Source organism: Delphinapterus leucas, chromosome 2, assembly GCF_059928025.1.
Source record: "Delphinapterus leucas isolate spDelLeu-1000000601 "Yukka" chromosome 2, BTC_Dleu_Yukka2, whole genome shotgun sequence".
Taxonomy (NCBI): domain Eukaryota; kingdom Metazoa; phylum Chordata; class Mammalia; order Artiodactyla; family Monodontidae; genus Delphinapterus; species Delphinapterus leucas.
In genome coordinates this window covers 40646999-40674303 of record NC_143130.1, presented here as the reverse complement: position 1 = coordinate 40674303, position 27305 = coordinate 40646999, and the positions used below count along the sequence as shown (strand labels likewise).

The following is a 27305-nucleotide window of genomic DNA, read 5'->3' as shown; positions in this document are numbered from 1 at the left end:
TTGAGAGCTTCTCAATTCTTTTTTTTTAAATATTTATTTATGTATTTATTTGGCTGCGCTGGGTTGTGGCACCACGGGATTTTCATCGGCGTATGCGGCATCTTTAGTTGCAGCATGCGGACTCTTAGTTGCGGCATGCACTTGGGATCTAGTTCCCTGACCTGAGATCAAACCCTGGCCCCGTGCATTGGGAGCACAGAGTCTTAACCACTGGACCACCAGGGAAGTCCCAGCTTCCCAATTCTTCATGATGTTTCTAATGAGATTAATGGTCTCCCAAATGTGATTCTTTTTCATATTGTTTAATGAAACGTGTCAACTTTTGGGAGATCTGCATAACTCAGCCAGTATTTTCTAAATGACCAATGCATGATGTTAAAAAGTTATGCATGGGTAAGAGACCTATTCCAGAATGGATTTGAATATGAGGGGTTTGAATGTAACAGAGTAGGAAAGGCATATTGGTGTTGTTTCAGATTCCACATTGCAATTAACCTTTGAGAAAGTATCACTTGTACATTTTGTTATCGTAAGTGAATACAGTGGGTCAGGCCTCGCCCAGTCGGGAAATGGGGGTTGGGCAGTGGCCCAAGCTGGGATGCCCCCCTAAAAAATGGCCACTGGGGCCTCGACCCAGCTCAGCCTATGCAGGTCAGGGAGCCCCGGGTGATGCACTGCACCACCCCCATCCCAGGCCCAGACCATGGTGCAGGAGTTCTGGTACATGGAAGAGTCCCAAGATGACCTGAGGTGGCCCCCTGGCCTGGAGCCCAGCTGCCCAGTCCTCCTGGAGCAGCTGCACCAGCTTGGAGTCCTTAACTGGAAGCTGACAAATATCAGAATGATCCAGAATTAGACTACTCTTGGATGGGCATAATAAACATATGCAAAAATAAATTTCCAAATTATGAAGAAAAGGTTAAGATGTTTTGCTGGGACCATTTGTACTAGGATGTAAAATTTGCTACATCTTGGATGGCAGTGGATACTTTGATGAAAGAGATAAAGAGGACTTCAGATTTTCATGGAGAAAGGAAACGTGATAACTCATCCTGCAGGAGTTTATCACTGCTTCACACTGGATGGAAAGAACTATGTGACAGCTATGTGGATGTTTGTGGGAGAAACAGTGTGGACTGCAACCAGTCGGCTGACCATTTCCACGCTCAAGGACAGGACGTGAAATTTTGGGCATGAACAGCAAGGGGTGCTCCCTGGGGCCTAGCACACTCCTTGTAAAGATCCTAAACGTGATAACTGAGCAGAAAATCATTTGCTCTTTGCTTTTATATTATAGGCTTGAAGCTTGAAGGCTTGAAGGTTATCTCCTTTGCAAGATTATTTGATCAGAATGTTTTTTAATGGCAGACTTCCCTGGTGGCGCAGTGGTTAAGAGTACGCCTGTCAATGCAGGGGACATGGGTTCGAGCCCTGCTCCGGGAAGATCCCACATGCCGCGGAGCAATGAAGCCCCTGCACCACAACTACTGAGCCTGCGCTCTAGAGCCCGTGAGCCACAACTACTGAGACCACGTGCCACAACTACTGAAGCTGTGCACCTAGAGCCCGTGCTCTGCAGCAAGAGAAGCCACCGCAGGGAGAAGCCCTCACACCGCAATGAAGAGTAGACCCGCTCGCCGCTAGAGAAAGCCCGCACGCAGCAATGAAGACCCAATGCAGCCAAAAATAAATAAAATAAAATTTTTAAAAAAGAAAGAAAAGCCTTATGATAAAATAAGCCATAGCTATTTAAACAAAGAATGTTTTTTAATAAAAGTCGCTATAAAACTGATTTTTACATGGAAACAACTGTGGAAATGTGGACAAATCACAGTCATTTGCTCTAACTCAGTCAAGATCAGTGGTTCAGACACGTGTTCAATTTTAACCGGAATGAGAGTCTTATCTGCTGTGTGCTTTATCTGGACACGATTTTTAGGCTTTAAACCAGATATCAGTCAATGCCATGCCTGCCTTAGAAGAAAGTTGTGGCAGAGAAGTATATTTTGGTCTTTGTCCCCAGTTTCTGGCATAGAGCTCCTTGGAATTTCCTGAGCGATACGAGTGGCCTTCTGCTATTCACAGGTAATCCTTTGTGAGCATCTCAGTTCCACTGGGACAGAAGCGCCTGTGCTCAGGACCCTTCTGGACCTCACTCTATGTACCTCCTTATCTGGCTGTTTATCTGTGGTCTTTATGTATCCTTTATAATAAATTGGTAAATGTAAACCAACATTCCCTGAGTTTTGTGAGCCGTTCTAGCAAATTATGGGACCCGAGGAAGGGGTCATGTAAATCCCCAATTTTTAGCCGCTGAGTCAGAAGTACAATTGTCCCAGATTTGTGATAGGCATCAGTGTTGTGGGACTAAGCCCTTAATCTGTGGGATCTAACGCTACCTCCAGGTAGATATGTCAGAATTGAGTTAAACTCAATTCAGTCCTGCTGAATCGGTTGGTGTAGGAAAACAGACTAGAGGTGTAATTGTAGATAACATAACTAACTAGATATAGGATGCTTTTTTCTCCCAAAATTATACCTTGGACTAAGGAGTGCAGGGAGGGGAGAGCTCTCTATTAGGGGCACATTCTCAGTTGCTTATGCCACTTGCCGCTTTCCGTTCAAACTAAAGTAAATGCCTTGGGAATTCCCTGGCGGTCCAGCGGTTAGGACTCCATGCTCTTACTGCCGAGGGCCTGAGTTTGATCCCTGGTCGGGGAACTAAGATCCCACATGCTGCAGCGCAGCCAAATAATAATAATAATAATAATAAAACACCTTAATTAAAAAAAAAAAAAAGGCACTCTGGTCCCCTTCCTGTTGCAGTGAAATCTCAAGTTCCACAGACTCCTGCTGGCTCGTCTAACCCGGTACTTGTTTTTCTCATTTCTTATTCTTTTTTTTTTTAATGAAATGATCTAATTATCATTATTATTTTTTTTGGCTGCGTTGGGTCTTTGTTGCTGCATGCGGACTTTCTCTAGTTGCGCGGCTAGAGGGGGCTACTCTTCGTTGCGGTGCGAGGACTTATTGCGGTGGCTTCTCTTGTTGTAACGCGCGGGCTCTAGGCACATGGGCTTCAGTAGTTGTGGCTCATGGGCTCTAGAGCGCAGGCTCAACAGTTGTGATGCGTGGGCTTAGTTGCTCTGCGGCATGTGAGATCTTCTCAGACCTGGGCTCGAACCCGTGTCCCCTGTGTTGGCAGGCAGATTCTCAACCATTGCGCCACCAGGGAAGTCCTCATCTCTTATTCTTTTAAAATTCATGCTTAAGTCCTGTGGGAGAGAATAGTTGTAAACAGCTTTAATTAAATTGTACTTATAAAAAACTATTTTCTTCTACTACACTTTATGCTTTTGGTATTGTTGATCTTTAAAAATTAAATGGTCTTTGATAATGGGGGGGAAAAAGAGAATAGTCCTAACATCTGAAAAAGCTATTAAAATATTCCTCATTTTTCTTTTTCCAGCTACACATCAATCTGAGGCTGGATTTTCTTCATATACCTCAACCAAAACAATATACAGCAGCAGACTAAATGCTGAAGTGGATGTGAGAATCCAGCTACTTCTGGTAAGTCAGATATGAAGAGAGTTGCAAAAATGTAAACAAAGCAACTCTTCTCATTAACTCTTTTATTTTGGAAAATCTTATTTTTAAATTAATATATAAACATGTTTCAAATTTTCTGTCTTAACTTTTAATTCGGTAAATAGGGTTTTGTATAACCTATATAAACAAGAGCTCTTTTGAGTCCTCAACAACTTCTCAGAGTGTAAAGAGGTCCTAAAGCCAAAAAGTTAGAGAATTATCCTAGAGGAAAGCACTAGGAGCTCAACAAAAATGGGGGCCACATTATCCCACACAAGAAATCTAACATTTATACAATAATGCTATATAATGTATAGTCTGTATTAAATTGTCCCAAGATGTCCCAATAATTCCTTTAAATTTGGGAAGGGGGGATTTCCCTGGTGGCACAGTGGTTAAGAATCTGTCTGCTAATGCAGGGGACACGGGTTCGACCCCTGGTCCGGGAAGATCTCACATGCTGTGGGGCAACTAAGCCCGTGCAGCACAACTACTGAGCCTGTGCTCTAGAGCCCGCGAGCCACAACTACTGAGCCCACGTGCCACAACTACTGAAGCCCGCGTGCCCTAGAGCCCATGCTTCACAACAAGAAGCCACTGCAACGAGAAGCCCGGGCTTTCTCTAGTTGTGGGGGGCTCGCTGCAACTAGAGGAAGCCCGCGCACAGCAACGAAGACTCAACGCAGCCAAAAATGAATAAAATTTAAAAAAAAAAAGAAAACCAGGAATTAAAAAAAAAAATTAGGGGAAGGGGGTCTGGGATATAGAATCAAGGCTCAGGCATAGCATTTGGTTGTCATGTCTCATTAGCTTTTTTTTTAAATTAATTTATTTTTTATTTGGCTGCATTGGGTCTTGGTTGCAGCATGCAGGACCTTCGTTGCGGCATGTGGAATCTTTCATTGCGGCGCGCAGGCTCAGTAGTTGCCACACGGGCTTAGTTGCCCTGTGCCATATGGGATCTTAGTTCCCCGACCAGTGATCAAACCTGTGTCCCCTGCATTGGAAGACAGATTCTTAACCACTGGACCACCAGGGAAGTCCTCCCTTTTTTAGTTTTCTACTGGATCAATGCAGACTTCTTTATTCTCCCTTATGCCCTTCACTGGTTTAGAAATTATACATTCTATTTCTGCTCGTTTAGAAATTAAATTCTTAACTTGACTATACAGAGTTTAAAATTCATCATTGTTTTTATCTTTCTTAGAAATATGAGAAACTTAGATGACTTCTGTCCAATTTCTCCTCTCCTATCTTCCATGTTATTATTCCATCATACTTTAGTTCTACTGGGTCTTCTGAGCCCCCTCATTTTTTTTCAAATAGGTTTATCCACATGTTTTCCTGTTTCCTAGCTGAGCAACGTGTCTTACTTTCCACTCCTATGTGCTGAATTCAGTTTCCTGTTAACTGAAGGGCATCATTGAATAGGTCTTTGAACAAAGATCTGTGAGTAATTAACTATCTCTGTCTCAAATTGTTCAATTTTATCCTCATTTTGTAAGCTTTTTGCTGAAGTATAATATATACATACGTGTATACAGGAAGTACATAAGTTATTAGTGTACAACTTATTTTTATATAAATTTATTTATTATTTATTTATTTTTGGCCGTGTTGAGTCTTCGTTGCTGCATGCGGGCTTTCTCTTAACTGTGGCAAACAGGGGCTGCGCTTCGTTGTGGTGCGCAGGCTTCTCACTGCAGTGGCGTCTCTTGTTGCGGAGCATGGGCTCTAGGCAGGCGGGCTTCAGTAGCTGTGGCTCGCGGGCTCTAGAGTGCAGGCTCAGTAGTTGTGGCGCAGGGGCTTAGTTGCTCTGCGGCATGTGGGATCTTCCTGGACCAGGGCTTGAACCCGTGTCCCCTGCATTGGCGGGTGGATTCTTAACCACTGCGCCACCAGGGAAGTCCCTAGTGTACGACTTATGAATGTTGATGAAATCACTACCCAGATCAGGAAATGTAACATCACCAGGACCCCCAGTACCCTCCTTAAACCACCTCCTAGGCACTATGTTTCCCAACTTCCCTTTGCTATCTTAACTTCTATTAAAATAGACTGGTTTTGCCTATTTTTGTTTTCCTGTAAATGGAATCATATAGTATGTACTCTGTCGTGTCTTACTTCTTCTCAACACTGCATTTCTAAAATTCACCCAGGGACTTCCCTGGTGGTGCAGTGACTAAGAATCCGCCTGCCAATGCAGGGGACATAGGTTCGAGCCCTGGTCCAGGAAGATCCCACATGCCGCAGAGCAGCTAAGCCCGTGCGCCACAAATACTGAGCCTATGCTCTAGAGCCCGCGAGCCACAACTACTGAGCCTGTGAGCCACAATTACTGAAGCCTGTGTACCTAGAGCCCATGCTTCCCAGCAAAGAGAAGCCGCCTCAATGAGAAGCCCGTGCACCACAACGGAGAGTAGCCCCCGCTCACTGCAGCTAGAGAAAGGCCATGCGCAGCAACAAAGACCCAATGCAGCCAAAAATAAAATAAATAAATATATTTTTAAAAAATAAAATAAAGTTTTCAAAAATAAAAATAAAATTAATCCAGCGACTTCGCTGGTGGTCCAGTGGTTAAGAATCCTCCTTCCAATGCAGGGGACATGGGTTCGATCACTGGTCAGGGAACTAAGATCCCACATGCTGCAGGGCAACTAAGCCCTCGCACTCTAGAGCCCGCGCACCACAACTAGAGAGCCCGAGTGCCACAACTACTGAGCCCACGCACTCTGGAGCCCATGCACCACAACTAGAGAGAAGCCCATGCACTGCAAAAAAGATCCCGCATGCTACAACTAAGACCCGATGCAGCCAAATAAATAAATTAGTTAACTAAAAATAAACATATATTTTTTTAAATTAAAAAATCATCTATGTTTTTGCATGTAGCTGTAATTTATTAATTCTTCTGCCATATAAAACTCTATGTTATGAATATGCCACAATTTATGCATCCATTCTACTATTGACAGACATTTGGGTTGTTTCCAGTTTGGGGTTATTATTAACGATGCTTCTATGAAGGTTCTGACCCTTGTCTTTTGCTGCACATATGTATGAAATTCTGTTGGATGATACTTAGGAGTGAATTACTGGGTCATAGGCTACATACTTAAGCATTCAGCTTTAACAGACACTGGCAAACAATTTTCTGAGTGTCTGTATTCTTCCAGCAATGTATGAGAGCTTCAGTTTCTTTACATCTTTGCTAACAGTTGGCATTGTCATTCTTTTCAGTTTTAGTCATTCTTGTGGGTGTATAGTGGTTCTCATGGTGGTTTTTTGTTGTTGCTGTTGCTGTTTGTTTTGTTTTTGCGGTACGCGGGCCTCTCACCGCTGTGGCCTCTCCCGTTGCGGAGCACAGGCTCCGGACGCGCAGGCTCAGTGGCCATGGCTCACGGGCCCAGGCGCTCCGCGGCATGTGGGATCTTCCCGGATCGGGGCACGAACCCGTTTCCCCTGCATCGGCAGGCGGACTCTCAACCACTGCACCACCAGGGAAGCCCCTCACGGTGGTTTTAAATTGCCTTTCCCGTGGTCTCTCAGGCGCAATTGGTCAGTGCATTAAACTGATAAATAGCATTTCCCTGGAGACTAAAGATGTTGAGCTCCTTTTCGTATACTTATTGCCCATTTTAATATTCTCTTTTCTGAAGTGCCTGCTTCAAGTTTTTGCTTATTTTTTCCATTGGATTGTCTTCCAGTTTGTGATTTGTAGGAGTTCAATATACATTCTGATATGAATCCCCTTTTTGGGTATATGTATTGCAAAAGTTTGGTTTTTTCCCATTCAGTGGCTTGCCTTCTCATTCATTTAAAATGTATTTGGAGGGCTTCCCTGGTGGCGCAGTGTTTGAGAGTCCGCCTGCCGATGCAGGGGACACGGGTTTGTGCCCCGGTCCGGGAGGATCCCACATACCGCGGAGCGCCTGGGCCCGTGAGCCATGGCTGCTGAGCCTGCGCGTCCGGAGCCTGTGCTCCGCAACGGGAGAGGCCACAGCAGTGAGAGGCCCGCGTACACAAAAAAAAAAAAAAAAAAAAAAAATGTATTTTGATGCACAGAAATTCTTAATTTTAATTTAGTCCAACTTATTGACCTTTTATGTTTATGTCTTATTTCCTGTTTGATAAATCTTTTCTTAACCCTATAGTGTCTTCTGGAAATTTTATTATCTTTCACTTTTTTAAAAAGATTTATTTATTTATTTATTTGGTTGTGCTGGGTCTTAGTTGCGGCAGATGGACTCCTTAGTTGTGGCATTTGAACTCATAGTTGTGGCATGCATGTGAGATCTAGTTCCCTGACCAGGGATTGAACCCGGGCCCCCTGCTTTGGGAGCGCAGAGTTTTAACCACTATGTCACCAGGGAAGTCCGTGCCTTTCACTTTGATATCTATAATTTTCCTGAAATTGATTTAAAAAATTTTTTTTTACTTTTGGCTGTGTTGGGTCTTCGTTGCTGCATGCAGGCTTTCTCTAGTTGTGGGGAGCGGGGGCTACTCTTTGTTGCGATGTGCGGGCTTCTCATTGTGGTGGCTTCTCTTGTTGCAGAGCACAGGCTCTAGGGCTCATGGCTTCAGTAGTTGTGGAGTGCAGGCTCAGTAGTTGTGGCACACAGGCTTAGTTGCTCCATGGCATGTGGATCTTCCCAGACCAGGGATCAAACCCGTGCCCCCTGCATTGGCAGGTGGATTCCCAACCACTGCACCACCAGGGAAGTCCTGAAATTGATTTTTGATGCACCCTATTTCAGATATGTTAAAACATGAAAAACAGTATGTATCCAAGAATTGATAAAATTCAGTTATTTTTTAACCTCTGTTTTTAATTTAATACGTAACAGGCATTTTTCTCTACCATTAAATGTTCTTCTACAAGACTTTTTTTTAATAGCTGCCTAATAGTTGTCTAAAAAGAGACAGCAGGAACTTCCCTGGTGGTCCAGTGGGTAAGACTCCGAGCTCCCAATGCAGGGGGCTGGGGTTCGATCCCTGGTCGGGGAACTAGATCCCGCATGCATGCTGCAACTAAGAGTTCACATGCTGCAACTAAGAAGCCTGTGTGCCGCACCTAAGACCCAGCGCAGCCAAAATAAATGAAGAAAAAAAAAGGAAACAACAGGCCCCAAATGGATTTGAAACCGTGCAACTCAGACTGGGACTTAAACCCACCGTCTTTTAATTGAGATCACACACCTGGTCTCAGGACTTAATGAAGCTCAGTTTCTTGATGTCTTATGGCAGAAAGAATTCAGTGAGAGACAAAGTAATACATAAGAAGTGGATTTATTTAGGGAGAAACACACTCCACAGACAGAGTGTGGGCCATCTCAGAAGGTGAGAGGCCCCAAAATATGGCGTGGGTAATTTCATAGGCTAATGAGTGGGAGGATTATTCCAGCTATTTCGGGGGGCTAGGGGAAAGGGCGGGGATTTCCAGGAATTGGGCCACCGCCTACTTTTTGGCCTTTTATGGTTAGCTCTGACCTGTCATGGTGCTGGTGGGTGTGTTATTTAGCAAATGTATTACAATGAGCATATAATGAGGCTCAAGGTCTACCGGAAGTCAGATCTTCTGCCGTCTTGGATCTAGTTAATTCTAACCAGTTTTCGTCATGTCTTATGGCTATGTCATTCTTTTAAAGGTGCCCTGTCCCCTTCCCTTCTGTTTCACATTCACTTGTGCTAAACCCCACATCAGCAAATCAAGACTTAATACCTAACCTATAACACAACATTGTAAATCAACTGTACTTTAAATAAATAAATAAATAAATATTGGCAGTTTCAGCCTCTCCCAGGAATGTGATCTTTAGTCAGCCAATGTGGAGTTACCTGGTCAGCACTAGTGAGGTAATCTGCCTGAAGGACCTGAAACAGGAGGGAAGGAGGCAGGGCACAAGGTTTGAAAGAATGACATAGCCTGAGGACATGACATAAACTGACTAGAACCAAATGGATCCAAGATGGCGTATAAGTTGACTATTTCCACTAGACCTTTTTTAAAAATAATTAATTAATTAATTAATTAATTTTTGGCTGTGTTGGGTCTTCGTTGATGCACGAGGGCTTTCTTTAGTTGGGGTGGGCAGGGGCTACTCTTCGTTGTGGTGCACAGGCTTCTCACTGTGGTGGCTTCTCTTATTGCAGAGCACAGGCTCTAGGCACACGGGCTTCAGTAGTTGTGGCACATGGGCTCAGTAGTTGTGGCTCGCGGGCTCTAGAGCGCAGCCTCAGTAGCTGTGGCGCACAGGCTTAGTTGCTCTGTGGCATGTGGGATCTTCCCGTACCAGGGCTCAAACCCTTGTCCCCTGCTGTGGCAGGTGGACTCTTAACCACTGCGCCACCAGGGAAGTCCCTCCACTAGAACTTGAGCCTCAGTATCAGCAAGCTCACATCAGCAAGCTAAATGACACACCTACAGGCGCCATGACAGTTCCAAGACTGACCATAAGTATCAAAAAGTGGGCAGTGGCCCAATTCCTGGAAATCCTGGCCCTTTCCTAAAATAGCTGGAATCCTCCTCCCACTCATTAGCTTATGAAATTACCCACTCCAATAAAAACTGACAACCCCATACCCTGGTGCCTTTCTCACCTTCTGAGATGGCTGGCCCAGACTCTGTCTGTGGAGTGTGTTTCTCTCTAAATAAATCCACTTCTTACCTATCACTTTGTCTGTCACTGAATTCTCTCTGTGATGAGACATCAAGAACCTGAGCTTCATTAAGTCCTGAAACCAGGTGTGTGATTTCAGTTGGAAGACTGTGGGTTTTGGCTGCGTTTGAGTCCCAGCCGTTTGGGTTCAAGTCTCAATCAGGGTTTTGGCCGGGTTCAAATCCCGGCCACGTGGGTTCAAGTCCCAGCCAGAGGTGCACGGTTTCAGCCCCAGTCTTCCCCAAAAGGAAGGTGACCTTGCCTGAAACAATCCACTCTTAGCTAGAATAACTTCCTTGCCCCGCCTCCTTTTGCCTGTAAAAGTCTTCCCTTTGTACAGCTCCTCGGAGCTCCTTTGTTTGCCAGATGGGAGGCTACCCAAGTCATGAATCGTTGAATAAAGACAAATCTTCAAATTTACTCAGTTGAATTTTGCTTTTTAACATACTCATCATACGCCTCTCCCTGGAGCAGGGGCTCTGGAATCAGACAGGCCTGGTTAATATCTTGTCTCCATCTCTTACAAGCTGTGTAACTTTTAACAAGTTATTTAAAGACTCTGGGCTTTAGCTTTCATGGGAGGTGCCCAGGTTTTGAACTGAGTTGGTTTCATAGTTGAATCTCAATTCCTAATTAATAATTGATTTAGAAGTACTACATCAACTGAAACAGTGGATCAATTAACTCTAGAACAGTCTTATTTATTCATTAAAGTCTCCTAAAGACCTGGGATAGGCCACATCCGGTGAGCCCACAGTTTTATTGGATGTGACTAAGAAAAATAAAATGACATCAAAATGGATGCCCTTTGGTATTGAAAACTAAAGTCAGGGTTGGTGCCATGAAGAAGTGGCAATTGAACCACTTAATCACATTTCTTTATCAGATTATCAGATTATTCTTTATTTGTAGTGGTTATGAGAGGATTCCACCTTGTTTTTCCTGGTTGCCTTGGGAGAGAGTTGCTTACTTTCTCTGTGGCTCACTTTATCATCTGTAATTGGTATGGTGATGTTGTGAGGGTGAGCTGAGGGAGGATGAGACAAGTATTAAGTGATCAGTAATGGCCACCATTATTCACACCCTTGGTGGGGTATAGACCAGTGAGATTTGGGAGCTCACTCCAAAACTAGAGTGTGGAAACTCAAAAGGCTAGAGTGGGACTCAGGCCCTGTTTATGTGGAGCAGATGGAGACTGCCGAAACTCATAAGAAGTGGCTAGGGACTTCCCTGGTGGCGCAGTGGTTGAGAATCCGCCTGCCAATGCAGGGGACATGGGTTCGATCCCTGGTTCCCGAGGATCCCACAGGCCGCGGAGCAGCTGAGCCCGTGTGCCACAACTACTGAGCCCACGTGCCGCAACTACTGAAGCCCATGTGCTGCAACTACTGAAGCCCACACGCTGCAACTACTGAAGCCCACGAGCTCTAGGGCCCGCGTGCCAGGACTACTGAGCCCACGTGCCTAGAGCCAGTGCTCCGCAACAAGAGAAGCCACTGCAATGAGAAGCCCACGCACCGCAACGGAGAGTAGCCCCCACTCTCCGCAACTAGAGAGAAGACCAGATGCAGCCAAAAAAAAAAAAAAGAAGTGGCTAAAGACAAAATTTCAATGGGAGTTCCCTGGTGGCCTAGTGGTTAGGATTCCAAGCTTTCACTGCTGTGTCCCGGGTTCAATCCCTGGTCTGGGAACTGGGATCCCACAAGCCACGTGGCCAAAAAATAAAAAAATTTCAGACATCAGTTTATGCAGGGAGGTGCTGGTAAATGTTTTTTATTTGTTTTTAGCGGTATGCGGGCCTCTCACTGTTGTGGCCTCTCCCATTGTGGAGCACAGGCTCTGGATGCGCAGGCTCAGCAGCCATGGCTCACGGGCCTAGCTGCTCTGCGGCATGTGAGATCTTCCCAGACCGGGGCACGAACCCATGTCCCCTGCATCGGCAGGCAGACTCTCAACCACTGCACCACCAGGGAAGCCCAACTGGTAAATGTTTTTAACAACCAGGGTGTGTGTGTGTGTGTGTGTGTGTGTGTGTGTGTGTGTGTGTGTTGATTTATAGCATTTCTGTGGTGTAGATACTTCCACCATGGCCAATGTCTAACTACCAACATAATGTCACTGAACACAGAGTTGCATAGTATTTCTACCAGATAGGTACAATAACTGTAAATATCCTCAAGAGAAGAAATACTACAGTAAAAAGGAAGTGATGAGTTTTGAGTCTTTTAATATGTTTTATTTAATTGTAAGTTTACATAACTTAATTTTTAAAAGTGGCTATGTTTAATAACTGGCTGACAAAATTCCTGAAAGTTTAACGATTTGTTCTCATAAGCCTGTATAAGCTGGCTGCAGCCACCACTGAATTAGCCCACGGGTTCTCATTTGGATTCTGTTATCTTGGACAAATAGCATTCGTGTTTAAGTTCAGGACCTGGCAACTGGACAAGTGCTAAGGGCAGGTTCAACGTACTTCTTAAGGACCGGTACTCGTTCCCCTGGTAACAGTGTCCCTTCCCCCAGGACACAGCCCAAAAGGTGACCTTTTACTTCCCTGGCTCTAAACTGTTTATCATTCTGACCCACCAGCACCTCCCCCAACTTCAGGGCAGACTGTCTCAGGAATGCCTGGGACATGCACGTAGGGCATCATGGCCGGCCACCTGCTGAACCCACGTCGGGTGCTTACAAGGTCATCCAGATGGCCAGAAGGAGAGCAGAAGGCCTGAGAAGGAGCTGCCGGCTCCCGGGCTCTCAGCCCTATGGCATCTGCGCTGTTGGGCTAGGAATGCCCTTGGCAAATATACCCCATTGGTCCACTGCCCTCCTATGTTTCAAAACCTGGATCCAAACTACCATTTCTCAGTTTAACCTCACTTCTCCCCATTGCTTCTCTACCCCTGCAAATAACAGAGCCATAATGTTGACAAGTACGGGCACTGAGTGCTTGTTCTAGAATTATCCCCCTTAAGCGTCATAACAACCCTATGAAGTAGGTACTATTCTTATCCCAGTTCTGTGAATGAGAAATCCAAGACTTGGGGTGGTGTGCTCATTTGCCCACAGTCATAGGGGAAGGACCTGGTGTTTTTCCTTTCTCCCTCAACTGTCTTCCTTCACGTGGTAGCCTCAGTTCATACATGCTTATTTTGCATTCTTCAACATGTTGCTTCCTCCTAAATGTTCTCAGCCTAGGGATGGTGGTGGAAGCCATGGGTCTGAAAAGATTGCTCAAGGAGAGAGTGTGCTGTGAGGATGGAGAAGAGGAGGGGAGGAGGGAGTGGTGATGAGACCCTGACGGGCACCTACACCCGAGGGCCCCTGAGGAAGAGGAGACCCAGAAGGGCTGTCACAGAAAATGTGAGATAGCCAGGGGATGGACCGCAGTGCGGAAATTACAGAGTGGATGAGGAAAGGAGCACCGAGAGGTGTCCCCTGGATGTAGCCGTCCAGAGACATCCGTGACCTTGGCAGGGGCCGTTCCTCCATTGCTCTGCTGGATGGTGAGGAGGCTGCAGCAGGGAAAGCAGGAACTCAGCAGGTGGGTTGAGGAAAGGCTGGGAGCTAGTAAAGTGGGTCAGCCAGTGTAGACCTCTCTTTCAAGATGAAGGAAGCAGCCTGCGCGCTGCGTCGACCTGGCGCCTCGGCTTCCGCACCGGGATACCAGGCTCGGGTTCCCTGGCGGGATGGTGCCGCGGTGCCAGGTGACGGCCTGGAAGACGAGCTGGTTTCTAAAGGCACCCGTGATCTTTGCCCTTACTTCTCAGATTGTTCGTTTCTAAGAAGACAAGTTTTCAATTTAAAAAGGAGGAGGGAGCCGTGATGGTTGCTGCCTAGTGGCCTCTTTTTCCTCTGACGAGTGGGAGGCAGAGAGCGAGGGGGTTGAATAGTCGGGAGCACTAAGGAGGGTGGTGGAGTTTATGACAACCAGTTTGGGAGAATTGTAGAAGGAGGTTGGCAAGAGGTGAGCTGAAGTAGGAAGTAACACATGTGCAGGGGGACAGTCCCCACAGGAGTCCTTGCCCAGCACCACAGACAGGCTTCTTTGTGAATGCTGGTTTGTCTAGCCCTTAAGCTCATTAAGTTCATTCCTCATCAACTTTCTTACTGCTTTTGCCACCAGGAGGGGACAGTCTCTCCCAATACTAAGGACAGCTCACTGTGACTCCCAGTAAGAACGTCATGAGGGTGTTTCTGGATTTCTTTCCAGAAAGTTTACAAGGAGAAGCCAGTTGTCTGTAACCTGGAAAAGGGCTCTCACCAGACATGGAATCAGCCAGCGCCTTGTTCTTGGACTCCCAGCCTCCAGAAATGTAAGAAGTAAACGTTATCTGTTTCAGCCGCCAGTCTGGGGTAATTTGTTACAGCAGCCTGAGCTGACTGGGACAACATGCATAGTAACCCCATGCGCAGAATGAAGAAGTGAGTCGTTTTGCCCAGAACAGAGCAGGACTTCCAGCTCCAGATCAGTGAATTTTCCACTGTGTCACGGGAGGTACTGCAAGGTGCCGTGTTCTCCCAAAGTCTCCCCTCACTTAATTAAATAGAAAATATGTCCTTGGAACTGGCCTCCCTGGACTCAGCATAGATATAGGAATTCATCAGAAGCATTAGCCCTTTTCCTTTGAACCAGATTTACCTCTTCAGTCATTTAAACCTGAGTTTCATTAGGAGGTAATTAGGTTTCCTCTCTGATCAATTGGTGGTGGTTACACAGAAGGCCCACCTGGAAAAGTCCTGTGATCAATTAGCCAGGTCTGCCGGGGGCAAGGCAGAGGGAGAGTTAAGACCTGTGCACTAAATATATGCCCAAGATGGTAAGAAGTGGAATCAGTGATAGACATTAGGATTACCTTTGCAAAAAAGCTCAGAAAGGAAAGAGATGAAAGATTCTACGGAAGTCTAGGTTTTTCAGTCTCCTGGGTGAATAGTTGAGGTTGGTATGCTTGCCGATTGAGAAAGTTTATGTCTATTTGGGGGAGTCAAGGCAGGGGTGTCCAGAAGGGAGAAGCACAAACAGCAGCTCTTGGAGTTTGGACACCCCCATCCCCTCCCCCATACCACTCCCACTCTGCCCCCCACCCCAACCTTGAATTCAGGGTACAGTGAGCAGGGCAGTTACCAAGATTCCTGGGCAAAGTTTCCTCTTGGCACCCAGACCTGAAGAGATCAGAGAAGCCAAGGGTGTGTTGAAATAGCCTAACAGGATGAATGCTGAGTTTGTCTTCCTGGCAGCGGCAGGCACAGGAAGTACCAAATACAGCCTGGTCCTTTGCTCTAGATACAAATGAATCTAGATTTTGTGGGGCCTGAAGCTTACACAGTTGGGTTGGCTGGGCAGGGGATTCTTTTTAAGAAAATAATACAAAATTAGGTAGACCCTTTGGAAGGGGCCTATGTGAGTGAGGGATCCTGAAGCTTAAGCTTCAGAAAGGGGTATGTGTGGAGAAGAAAATAAAATAGTATGAGGAGATAAAGCATAAGGAAGGGGAGGCTACTCTGGACTGAAGTAGTCAGGAGAGGTTGACTTCTGAGCCGGAGACCAAATGACAAGGATCTGTGCGAAGAGCATTCTGATCAGAAGGAACAGCAAGTGCAAAGGCCCTGAGGCTGAAACGGTCTTGGAATGCTGGGACCAGGAGAAGATCAGTGTGTCTGGCGTATGGTGAGCTAGGGGAGAGGGATGGGTGGTGAGTTAAGAGGAACAGGCAGGGACTGGTTCACATTGGGCCTTGAAGGCCTGGTAAGGACACCATTATTCCAGGATTGGTGGGAGGCTATTGAAAGCTTTTTTTTTTTCTTCAATATTTATTTATTTGGCTGTGCCGGGTCTTAGTTGTGGCATGCAGGATCTTCATCGCAGCATGCGGAATCTAGTTCCCTGACCAGGGATTGAACCCGGGCCCCCTGCATTGGGAGCATGGAGTCTTAACCACTGGACCACCAGGGAAGTCCCTATTGAAAGCTTTTAAGTGAGGCTAAATATAAAAAGAGCATTATGGTGGTGTGTGGATAATGGCTTGCAGAAAATTCTAAAGAGGGTAGCCAGTGGAAGGTGGAGGTGTGTCAGCAGGACCTGGTCCTTCCAGGTCTGACAGTCAGGGGGACAGCCACTGGGACAGAGGGGTGGTTCCTCCGGTTTCCTCTGAGGCTCCCTCTGATGAGCCTCTCCCAATTACTGTCACTCACATTGACCCCACAGAGCAGTTTGGGAACAAAAGGGCTGCTCTGTATCTGCACTGCTGGACTTCATGGTCTGGACAGCTTCTGAAGTCCTGGGTCGAACCCATGGGATAGAGACAACCTCAAGGTACCCTTAGCAACCTCCAGGGACCTCAGGAGTGAGCACCCTTGTTTCCAGAACATCTGACAGCCACGTTTGGGGTGGAAGGGAAGGACGCCCCCTGAGCACCCCGCTGCGGTCTGGCTGGGACAGCGGTGGCCATACGCCCTCTCCTCCGCCTCCAGAAGGCTGATCTCCGTGGGAATCTCTGAGGTGCTCCAACCATAGAAACATGCCACACAGGGGAAGAGGAAGAAGGAATTGTATTGCTGCAGGTGGCTAATGAATAGGTCTGCCCTGGGGCCAGCAGGGAAGGAAATGTGGAGTGGGAAGAGAATCTTCAAGCCAGGGAAGGAGGGGGGCCGTGGGGGCCTGCGGAGCTGAGCATCAGTGAATATGGCGTGTGCTTGGGAAGCCTTGGCCTCTCGCAGGTTCCTCCGCTCCCCCACTGAATCTGCAGGGACTAAGGGCCTCCCTGGACAAGGCCAGGACAACATCTTTGCATGCCCTGGAATCTAAGACAAGAAACCGGTGACTTCCCTGGTGGTCCAGTGGTTAAGACTCCACACTTCCACTGCATGGGGGCATGGGTTCGATCCCTGGTCAGGGAACTAGGATCACGGATGCCCAGCGGCACAGCCAAAAATAAATAAATAAAATAAAATATTTTTTTAAAATGTTATCTTAAAAAAAAAAGACAAGAAGACAATCAATATGGTAGCCTAACTGTTTGGGACTTGGGAATGGGAAGACCCAGGAGGTGAAGAGCTGGTCTCCCGGTGGAGTCTGCTGCTGGAGTGGATTTGGGTTTGAGCACGGAGTTTGAGATATCCAAACAAAGGGCTTGGGGCCAGGTCAGAGTGATTCTTAGGGGACCAAGAGGAAAGTGTTTGCCCACAGTTCAAGTAATGAGAGGAGATACAGAGACAGAGAGAGGGAGAGAGGGAGTTAAACTGTAAAAGAGGAGGTAGAAAAACACCTTGATAAACTTGCGAAAATGGTTAATTGGTCATGGGATCCCAGCAGACCTCTCTAAAATGGAACAATAGTTCGGGTGTTGCTGGGGATTCCCAGAAAAAAACCAACCAACCAACCATCAAACAAAGAAACAATGGAAATAAAGATGCAGATGTGAAGAATGGACTTGAGGACATGGGGCGGGGGAAGGGTAGGTAAGTTGGGACGAAATGAGAGAGTGGCATGGACTTATATACACTACCAAATGTAAAATAGCTAGCTAGTGGGAAGCAGCCGCATAGCACAGGGAGATCAGAACGGTGCTTGGTGACCATCTAGAGGGGTGGGGTAGGGAGGGTGGGAGGGAGAGGCAAGAGGGAGGAGATATGGGGATATATGTATACGTATAGCTGATTCACTTTGTTATACAGCAGAAACTAACACACCATGGTAAAGCAGTTATACTCCAATAAAGATGTTAAGGGCTTCCCTGGTGGCGCAGTGGTTGAGAGTCCACCTGCCAATGCAGGGGACACGGGTTCATGCCCCGGTCTGGGAAGATCCCACATGCTGCGGAACGGCTAGGCCCGTGAGCCATGGCTGCTGAGCCTGTGCGTCCGGAGCCTGTGCTCCGCAACGGGAGAGGCACAACAGTGAGAGGCCCGCGTACCGCAAAAAAAAAAAAAACAAAAACCCTACAACTCAACAACAGAAAAACAAACATCTGATTAAAAAACGGGCAAAGGTGGGACTTCCCTGGTGGCACAGTGGTTAAGAATCCACCTCCCAGTGTAGGGGACATGGGTTTGATCCCTGGTCCGGGAAGATCCCACGTGCCGTGGAGCAGCTAAGCCCATATGCCACAACTACTGTGCCTGTGCTCTAGAGCCCGCAAGCCACAACTACTGAACCCACATGCCAAAACTACTGAAGCCTACGCACCACAGCTACTGAAGCCCTCGCACCTAGAGCCCGTGCTCCACAACAAGAGAAGCCACCACAATGAGAAGCCCAAGCACCGCAACGAAGAGTATCCCTGTGCTCACCACAACTAAAGAAAGCCCACGAGCAGCAACAAAGACCCAACGTAGCCAAAAATAAATAAATTAATTATTTTTTTTAAAAAAGGTTTCAACCACAAAAGAAAGGGGTGGGGGCGCAAACGACTTGAATAGACATTTCTCCAAAGATAGTATGTAAAAGGCCAGTAAGCACATTAAAAAGTTGATCAACATTTCTAATCACTCGGAAAATACAAATTAATACCATTTAACACACATTAGGATGGCTACTATTAAAAAAAGAAGAAAAAAAATGTGGATGTGGATGTAGAGAAATTGGAACTCTTTTTTTTCTTCTTTTGGGTGCACCGCATGGCTTGCAGGATCTTAGCTCCTGACCAGGGATGAACCTGGGCCACAGCAGTGAAAGTGCCAAGCCCTAACCACTGGACTGCCAGGGAATTCCCAGAACTCTTTTTTTGTTTATTGAGGTATTAGTTGATGTACAGTATTATGTAAGTTTCAGGTGTACAACAGTGATTCACAATTTTTAAAGGTTACATTCCATTTATAGTTATTTCAAAATATTGGCCATAGTCTTGTAGCTTATTTATTTTATACATAGTAGTTTGTGCCTCTTAATTCTCTACCCCTACCTTGCCCCCCACTTCCCATTGGTAAGCACTAGATTATTCTCTATATCTGTGAGTCTGTTTCTTTTTGTTATATTCACTAGTTTGTTTTATTTTTTAGATTACACATATAAATGATATCATATAGTATTTGTCTTTCTCTGACTTATTTCACTTAGCGTAATATCCTATAGGTCCACCCATGTTGTTGCAAATGGCAAATTCTCATTCTTTATGGCTGAGTAATATTCCATCGTATATATATACTACATCTTCTTTATCCATTCATCTGTTGATGGACACCTGGGTTGCTTCCATATCTTGGCAATTGTAAATAGTGCTGCCATGAACATTGGGGTGCATGTACTTTTTCAAATTAGTGTTTTCGTTTTTTAGGATATATACCTAGGAATGGAATTGCTGGGTCATATGGTAGTTCTGTTTTTAGTTTTTCGAGAAACCTTCATACTGTTTTCCACAGTGACTATACCAATTTACATTCCCACCAACAGCATATGAGGATTCTCTTTTCTCCACATCCTGATATGGAGATAGCCATTCTAACAGGTGTGAGGTGATATCTCATTGTGGTTTTAATTTGCATTTCTCTAATGATTAACGATGCTGAACATCTTTTTATGTGCGTGTTGGTCATCTGTATGTCTTCTTTGGAAAAATGTCTATTCAGGTCTTCCACCCGTTTTTCAATCAGGTTGTTTTTTTTTTTATGTTGAGTTGTATGAGTTGTTTATATATTTTTGATATTAACCCTTATCAGTCATATCATTTGCAAATATTTTCTCCCATTCTATAGGTTGTCTTTTCAGAAATTGGAACTTTTATGCACTGTTGGTGAGAATGTAAAATGGTACAGGCACTGTAGAAAATAGCATGGCAGTTCCTCAAAAACTAAAAATAGAATTACCATATGACCCAGCAATTCTGCTTCTAGATGGATACCTAAAAGAATTGAAAGCAGTGTTTGAAAGAGATATTTATATACCCATGTTCATGGCAGCATTAATCACAACAGCCAAAAGGTGGAAGAAACCCAAGTGTCTACTAATGGGTAAATGGATAAACAAAATGTGGTTATACATACAATGGAATGTTATTCAGCCTTTTTTTTTTTTTTGGTATGCGGGCCTCTCAGTGTTGTGGCCTCTCCCGTTGCGGAGCACAGGCTCCGGACGCGCAGGCTCAGCAGCCATGGCTCACGGGCCCAGCCGCTCTGCGGCATGTGGGATCTTCCCGGACTGGGGCAAGAACCCGTGTCCCCTGCATCGGCAGGCGGACTCTCAACCACTGCACCACCAGGGAAGCCCTATTCAGCCTTAAAAAGAAAGAAAAAATTCTGACACATGCTGCAACATGGATTAACCTTGAGGACATTATGCTAAGTGAAATAAGCCAAACATAATACAGTATATTTCCACTTATATGGGGTACCCAGAGTAGTCAAATTCATAGACAGGAAATAGAATGGTAGTTGCGGGGGCTGGGGGAATGGAAAGTTATTGTTTAATGGGTACAGAGTTTCAGTTTGGGAAGATGAAAAGAATTCTGGAGATGGATGGCGGTGATGGTTACAAAACAAGGAGGATGTACACCTAGAAATGGTTAAGATGGTAAATTTTATGTTATGTGTATTTTACCACAATTTTTTTAAAAAGTCCCTCCCACTGCTACTCCGTCCCTGCCACTGGGAATTTCTCACTAGACACAAAACTCCCAGGCTGAGGCTCCTGCTATTTTTTTCTGGCCCCTTTTCATTTTTCTGACCTTCTCCCCTGTCTTCTCTCTTTTGGGGGTCCCTTTCCCCAAGTTCTTGTTAACGACCCCTGTAAAGCTGTTTAGTTCCTCATGTGTTTAACCATGCCCTGGCACCTCCCCTTCCTCAACCAAAGTGGCTGATCCAGATATTTTCCAAAACAAAAACTGTTCTCACCCTGCTAAATGCATTGAAAACGTGGCCTCCTGAGAAACTGAGTCGTCCAAGTCCACAGCTGAGACTCCATCTTCTCTCCACCAGCTGCCAGGACGTGGGTAGACCTGGGGGCCCCAGGAGTGAATTTGTCAGAGTAAAAGCTGCTCTGGGCAGCCTCTTGGCAGCCTGCTGACAGCCCCTGCTGGCAACGTTCCATCTGTCTGAGCATCACAGATCAAGCCTCAGAAGTGCAGGGCCTGAGGAGAAAGCAGAGAATGATGATGGCAAAGAGGGATCCCCAAACCCAGGCCAGGTGAACTCAGTGCAGGATGCAGAGGTGCTTGGGGACCACAGTTGCAGGGGTGACAGGAGGTGATGGAGGACTGGACCTCGAGAAAGTCTACACCTGCGTGTGTGTGTGTGTCTGTGTCTGTGTGTGTGTGTGCGCCCATGTGTGTAGACATCCCTGGAGAGGTCTTGGGGGTGGCGAAGATGAAAGGAAAGACCGGGAGCTCTCCCAATGGGTGAATATGACAAAATCCTGCAGGGAAACAGACAATGCATTTCCAGGCATAGATCTCCAAAGCAGAAGCAGGAGAGGGCCCCTGAGAAGTCTTCAGAACAAAAACCGCCACTTGATAAGTGCTTACCAAGTGCCAGGCGCTAAACACTGATGGTAGCTTCAGTTACTCCTGCTACATGCCAGGCAGGCCCTGTTCTAAGCCAGCTGTCTAATAAGCATACAGTGCCAGCACATATATAATTTAAAATATTCTAGTAGCTGCATTTTATTTTATTTACTGTTTAAGAAGTACGAACAGGGGACTTCCCTGGTGGCGCTGGATAAGACTGCACACTCTCAATGCAAGGGGGCCTGGGTTCGATCCCTGGTCAGGGAACTAGAGCCCACATGCATGCTGCAACTAAGAGTTCACATGCCACAACTAAGGAGCCAGCGAGCCGCAACTAAGGAGCCTGCCTGCCGCAACTAAGACCTGATGCAACCAAAAATAAATAAATAAATAAATAAGAAATACAAACAGAAATTAGTAATATGTATACCTAATGTACACATGGGTGATACCTAAGGGGAAAATTAGTAACTGCTCTGTATTTTAAAAAGTTTTTTTAAGTGAAATTAACTGTAAAATATATTCTATTTAATCTAAAAGATGCAAAATATTAATTATCAGTGAGATGTTTCACACTCTCTTTTCTTATTAAGTCTTCAAAATCCGACGTGAATTTACACTTAACGGCACATCGCAGTTTGAAGGAGCCACATTTCAAGTGTTCAACGGGTGCAGCTGGCTGATGGCTACTCTACTAGACAGAGTAGTTTAGATAAATTAATTCTCAATATATGTACTTTAGATACATTAATGCACTGAGTCCCCATCATCATGCTTTTGTAATCCTCATTTTACAGAGGGCAGAAGCACTTTGCCCAAGGCCTCCCAGGAGGAAGGTGGCTGAGCCACGACCTGAACCACCAAGCTCAGCAAGTGTGGGCTGGGGATCTGGTCTCCTAACCGCTGTGCTGTGCTGTCACCATTACGTGTCTCATCTCCCTTAGGACTTAAAGAAAAAAGCTGCCTGCTCTTATTCTCTCTGCTTTACAGAGTGGGAACTGAGGATAAGAGAGCCTAAATGGTCTTGCCCTGTAGGTGGTCCCAGTGGGATCTGAACCTACATGGAGCGAAAACTTGAGAGACATCACCTCACACTGCAGTGCATTCCAGGGAAGGAAAGGGTGTGGCTACCTGCATCCCACACTGAAGGTTAAATCCGCTTTGAAAAGTTCAAAGGAGGGACTTTCCTGGAAGTCCAGTGGTTAAGACTCTGCGCTTCTACTGCAGGGGTCATAGGTTTGATCCCTAGTCGAGGAAATACGATCCCACATGCTGTGCAGCACAGCCAAAAAAAAAAAAAAAAAAAAGTAATTCCTGAACCTGTGCGTTTCTCATGACCAGCGATAACCTTCAGTGTGAATATTTGAAAAGCCAAGAGCTTGTATTATTGCCATATCAAAGTGCCAGAGACTGGGTGGCTTAAACAACAGAAATTTATTTTCTTACTGTTCTGGAGGCTAGAAGTCCAAGATCAAGGTGTTGGCAGGGTTGGCTCCTCCTGAGGCTTCTGGGTTTGCAGATGGCCATTTTCTCCCTGGGCTTCCCTCTATGAGCATCTGTGTCCTAATCTCCTCTTCTTATAAGGACACCAGTCATATTGGATTAGGGCTCACCCTAATGACCTCATTTTCACTTAATTACCTCTTTAAAAGCCCTGTCTCCAAATACAGACACATTCTGAGGTACGGGAGGTTAGGACTTCAACATACAGATTTGAGGGACACTATTCAGCCCATAACACATGTGTTATATTTCTGTGATTACCAAAGCAACATATGTTCACCATAGAACATTTCCAGAGATTAAGACACTAAGGTAATAATCTCTGCAAAGATCATTCTTTTTCGTAGTTTTTTGTAAAGTATATAAAGTGAAAGTGAAAGCCTACCCCTTTGTCTCCACTTCTACCCCCTCCTCCCCAAAGAACACGACTGTAATAATGAGGGGCACATCTCACACCTTTTCTGGGCTTGTACAAGCTGCTGCCAGGAATGGCCTTATCAGAGCATCCCTACCTGGTCATGCCATGTTCTACATGGTCACCTGTTCCTGGAGAAAACATCCCTTGTGCTGGAGGGTGCTGTGGGTTAAATCTTTGTTCACATTCACAATGATTCTATAATTGTATTGTAGGAGGGTATATAAACTGTTCATCATTAGAGCTTAGATTTAAAAGGAAATTGTATAAAGAAGGCACATGAGGATAAGGGAGACCTGTCGGAATAGCTTCCGTAAGGCACTGAAATGTTTTGTTTTTAAGGATGTGACTGGGATTTTTTTTTTTTTAATTTTTATTGGAGTATAGTTGATTTACAATGTTGTGTTAGTTTCTGGCACTGAAATGTTGACTGTGCTTGACCTTAGGTATAGGGGGCAGTATATTATTTTTCCTTACTCCTTCTTCCTACTTAGCTGGATTTTCTACATTTTCTTAAATGAGTTTATATTACTTTTTATAATGGAGGAAATTATCAACTGTAATAGAATACTGCCAGGGAGAACAATGAAAAGGAGCTTTTAGTTCTCTTCAGAGCAAGGAGATGAAAGAAAGAGCAGGCCTGCTGCTAGATGCTGGGGGCGGAATGCTGGAAGGTGGGAACTCATCAGGCGATGGGGCCTTTGCCTTTCAGACCTGGAGGAGAAGTGTGTGTGTGAGTGAGTACCGTCGGGGAGGAACTAGCTCTTAGCTAGTCCAAGGTGGGTTAGAGAGTTTGTAAATGAGCTCCTGGCTCCTTGAAATAATGTTCTTTGGCCTGGACTCATTATATCCCCATCACTGGGCAATGGGACTCTGAGTCACTGCCTGTGGTTTTTGAGATATTACAACAGAAAATGAGCTGGAAGGTTGGAGAGGGTCAAAAGGCCATTCCCGATATTAAAAGGAAAGAACGTGGAGACTTCAAACATTGAGTCAGAGGGCTGAGCAGGAATAAAGAGGTGATTTGGCAAGCCCCAGAAAAGGAAGCAATGATTCCTGAGAGCCAGAATGGGTTCACCAGCCTCAGCTCCACAGCACCCTTGGCTTGAAATGCTAGATGCACATATCCTTGGGTTCAGCAGGTCTCCAAATAGACTTCTTGTTGTAGTCTTGTAGTGGAGAGGGAGAAGTACAGGGTAGATACCAGTATAAATCAGTCGGACGGTAGCAGATTGAATTATCAGAGCCCCCAAATCAGTGGACTGATTGATGTCAAGGTCTATGTTGAAAAGCTCTGGGGACTTCGATGGGGGTCCAGTGGTTAAGACTCCGAGCTTCCACTGCAGGGGGTGCATGCTGCAAGGTGCGGCCAAAAAAAAAGCCTCTGTCCTGTTCAACATTTTTAATCAATTGCTAGGGATTGGGGTACAGCAGAAACCAAAAAAGACACACCCCTGCCCTCATGGAGTTTATAAACTGGTATAATCTATTCGTTTATTAAGGAAAATTTGTTTTTGTTTTAAGGAAATACAACCACTTCTTTGACCTCTTTGAGAGACGTATATGTAGCTCATGTAGCTATGCATTCGTAGTTTACAGGACTTTGCTGCTCAACAGGTGAGACAGGTCACAAATCTCTGCACTCAGGTAGAGCCTGCAATGCCCTAGAGCAGTGTGACTGGGCAGCGTGTCCATGCAGGTGAGACACAAGTCACTCTCCCAGGCGCAGCCCCGAGCTGAGGCTACTCTTTCACTCACTGCAGGAGACCCCACTGCCTGTCCACTCAGCAGCCATTTCTCACCCCTTCCTTTCTAAAAATGCCACCACCCTCCTGTCTCTGGTTTCCACCTCTCTTCCCTGTATCCATATGCCTCGGTGAATGTTGCCCCCACCCCAGGAATGACCCCATTGGCCTAAGGGGAATCCTATGCCCCTTGAGGTGATTGGTTCAGGAAAGGACATGTGACCCAATCTGACCAATGTCCTGAGGGGAAGTCCAGGGAAAGGGGGAGGGTGACTTCTGGGAAGTTTTCTCCCTCTTAAGAGAAAGCCACAGTGTACCAGTTAGGAATGTGTTCATCAGCAAGTAAGAGAACACACCCCCCTCCGCCCACACCCTGACAAATAATAATTTAAGAGTGAAGATATTTAATGAGCTGTGTACAAACTCTGGAGGTAGGTGGTTCCTGGTGTTGGTTTAGTGGCTCCAATAATATTAGGATCAACATCTCTGTGACTGTCTTTGTCTTTCATTTATGGTGTCAAGAAGGCTGCCACTCCAGCCATTCTGTCCATGTTAAGGCAGGAAGAAAGGGGCTATGCCAGTGACACCTGTGCTTTTTCTAACCAAATCTTTCCCAGAAATTTCCTCGTACTCTCCCACTTTCATCTCATTGGGCAGGACTATGTCCCATGGCTGCTCCTCACTGCAAAGCAAACTGGGAAAGTCAGTTTTTAGCCCTTCTTGTCCAAAGAAGAAACAGAATGGGAATTCCCTGGCGGTGCAGTGGTTAGGACTCGGTGCTTCCACTCCAGGGGGCCCGGGTTCGATTCCTGGTCAGGGAACTAAGATCCCACAAGCTGCACGGTGAGACCAAAAAAACAAACAAAAATAAAGAAGAAACAGGAAAGGGAGAAGGGGGTTGGAAAGTGGAACTGGGTTAGCTACAAACAGAAAGTGACAAACCTAATTTCTGAACATCTCAATGTCTAGAACTGCTGCTGCCATCTTGGTTCCAGCCTGAGCAGGAAGCAAGCACTAAAAAGGCCAGAGCAGAGAGATGGAAAAAACCCTGTGTCCAAGGTCAACAACCCAAATGGAAAGTGAGAAAAGTAGGTGAAGACAAAGTTCACAGAAAAGGAGAAACAAGTAAGTAGCCCTTAAGCATAGGAAAAAATGCTCAACTTCACTCATAGTAAGAGCAATTAAAATTGAAATAAGACTGTTATACCACTTTTCACCTATCAGATTGGCAAAAATCCAAATGTTTGACAATACATTCTGTTGGTAGGGCTGTGAGGAAGCAGGGCCTCTCATGCATGAAGGGCAAAATGGCACAATCTCCTGTGTCAGGGAAGGAGTGAACAAAGGAACACATGAACTGCGGTCTTTATGTCCTCACTGAGATGCTGTATCAGCTTACCTGGAAACCACCCTCTCGTGGGACTTCCTATTAAATGACACAATAAATGTCCTCACTGATTAAGCCAGCTTGAGTACGGTTTCTGTTACCTAGAGCCAAAAATATCCCAAATGATGCCCTGCCCCCCACCCTGAGCCCAGGAGCAAAGTTGTTCTGTCCAGAAGCCAGATCACAGAGTCTAATTGAGTCATTCAGGGACTAGCCAAATCCAAACAGGTACAGGTCCAAATGCTGAGGTCATCAATGACAGCAAAATCCCCCCCAGAGAAAGGGCTACAAGCTGTTCCAAAAGCGGTGGGTGGGCAACTGCCTAGGGTAATATACAATCCTTACGGTCATGAGAGGGGGCTGCAGCCTGAGTGGTTAAAAGGTCTGGTGGAGGGGCTTCCCTGGTGGCGCAGTGGTTGAGAGTCCGCCTGCCGATGCGGGGGACGCGGGTGCGTGCCCCGGTCTGGGAGGATCCCACATGCCGCGGAGCGGCTGGGCCCGTGAGCCATGGCCGCTGAGTCTGCGCGTCCAGAGCCTGTGCTCCGCAACTGGAAAGGCCACAACAGTGAGAGG

At 45.9% G+C, this 27305-nt stretch overlaps 1 pseudogene across 1 annotated transcript; it reads left to right on the top strand.

The window, feature by feature from the left end:
* Positions 1-27305, top strand: LOC149750001 (acireductone dioxygenase pseudogene; annotated as a pseudogene). Its single transcript, XR_016392007.1, has 2 exons — positions 1-3573; positions 26315-27305. The product of XR_016392007.1 is annotated as an acireductone dioxygenase pseudogene (transcript).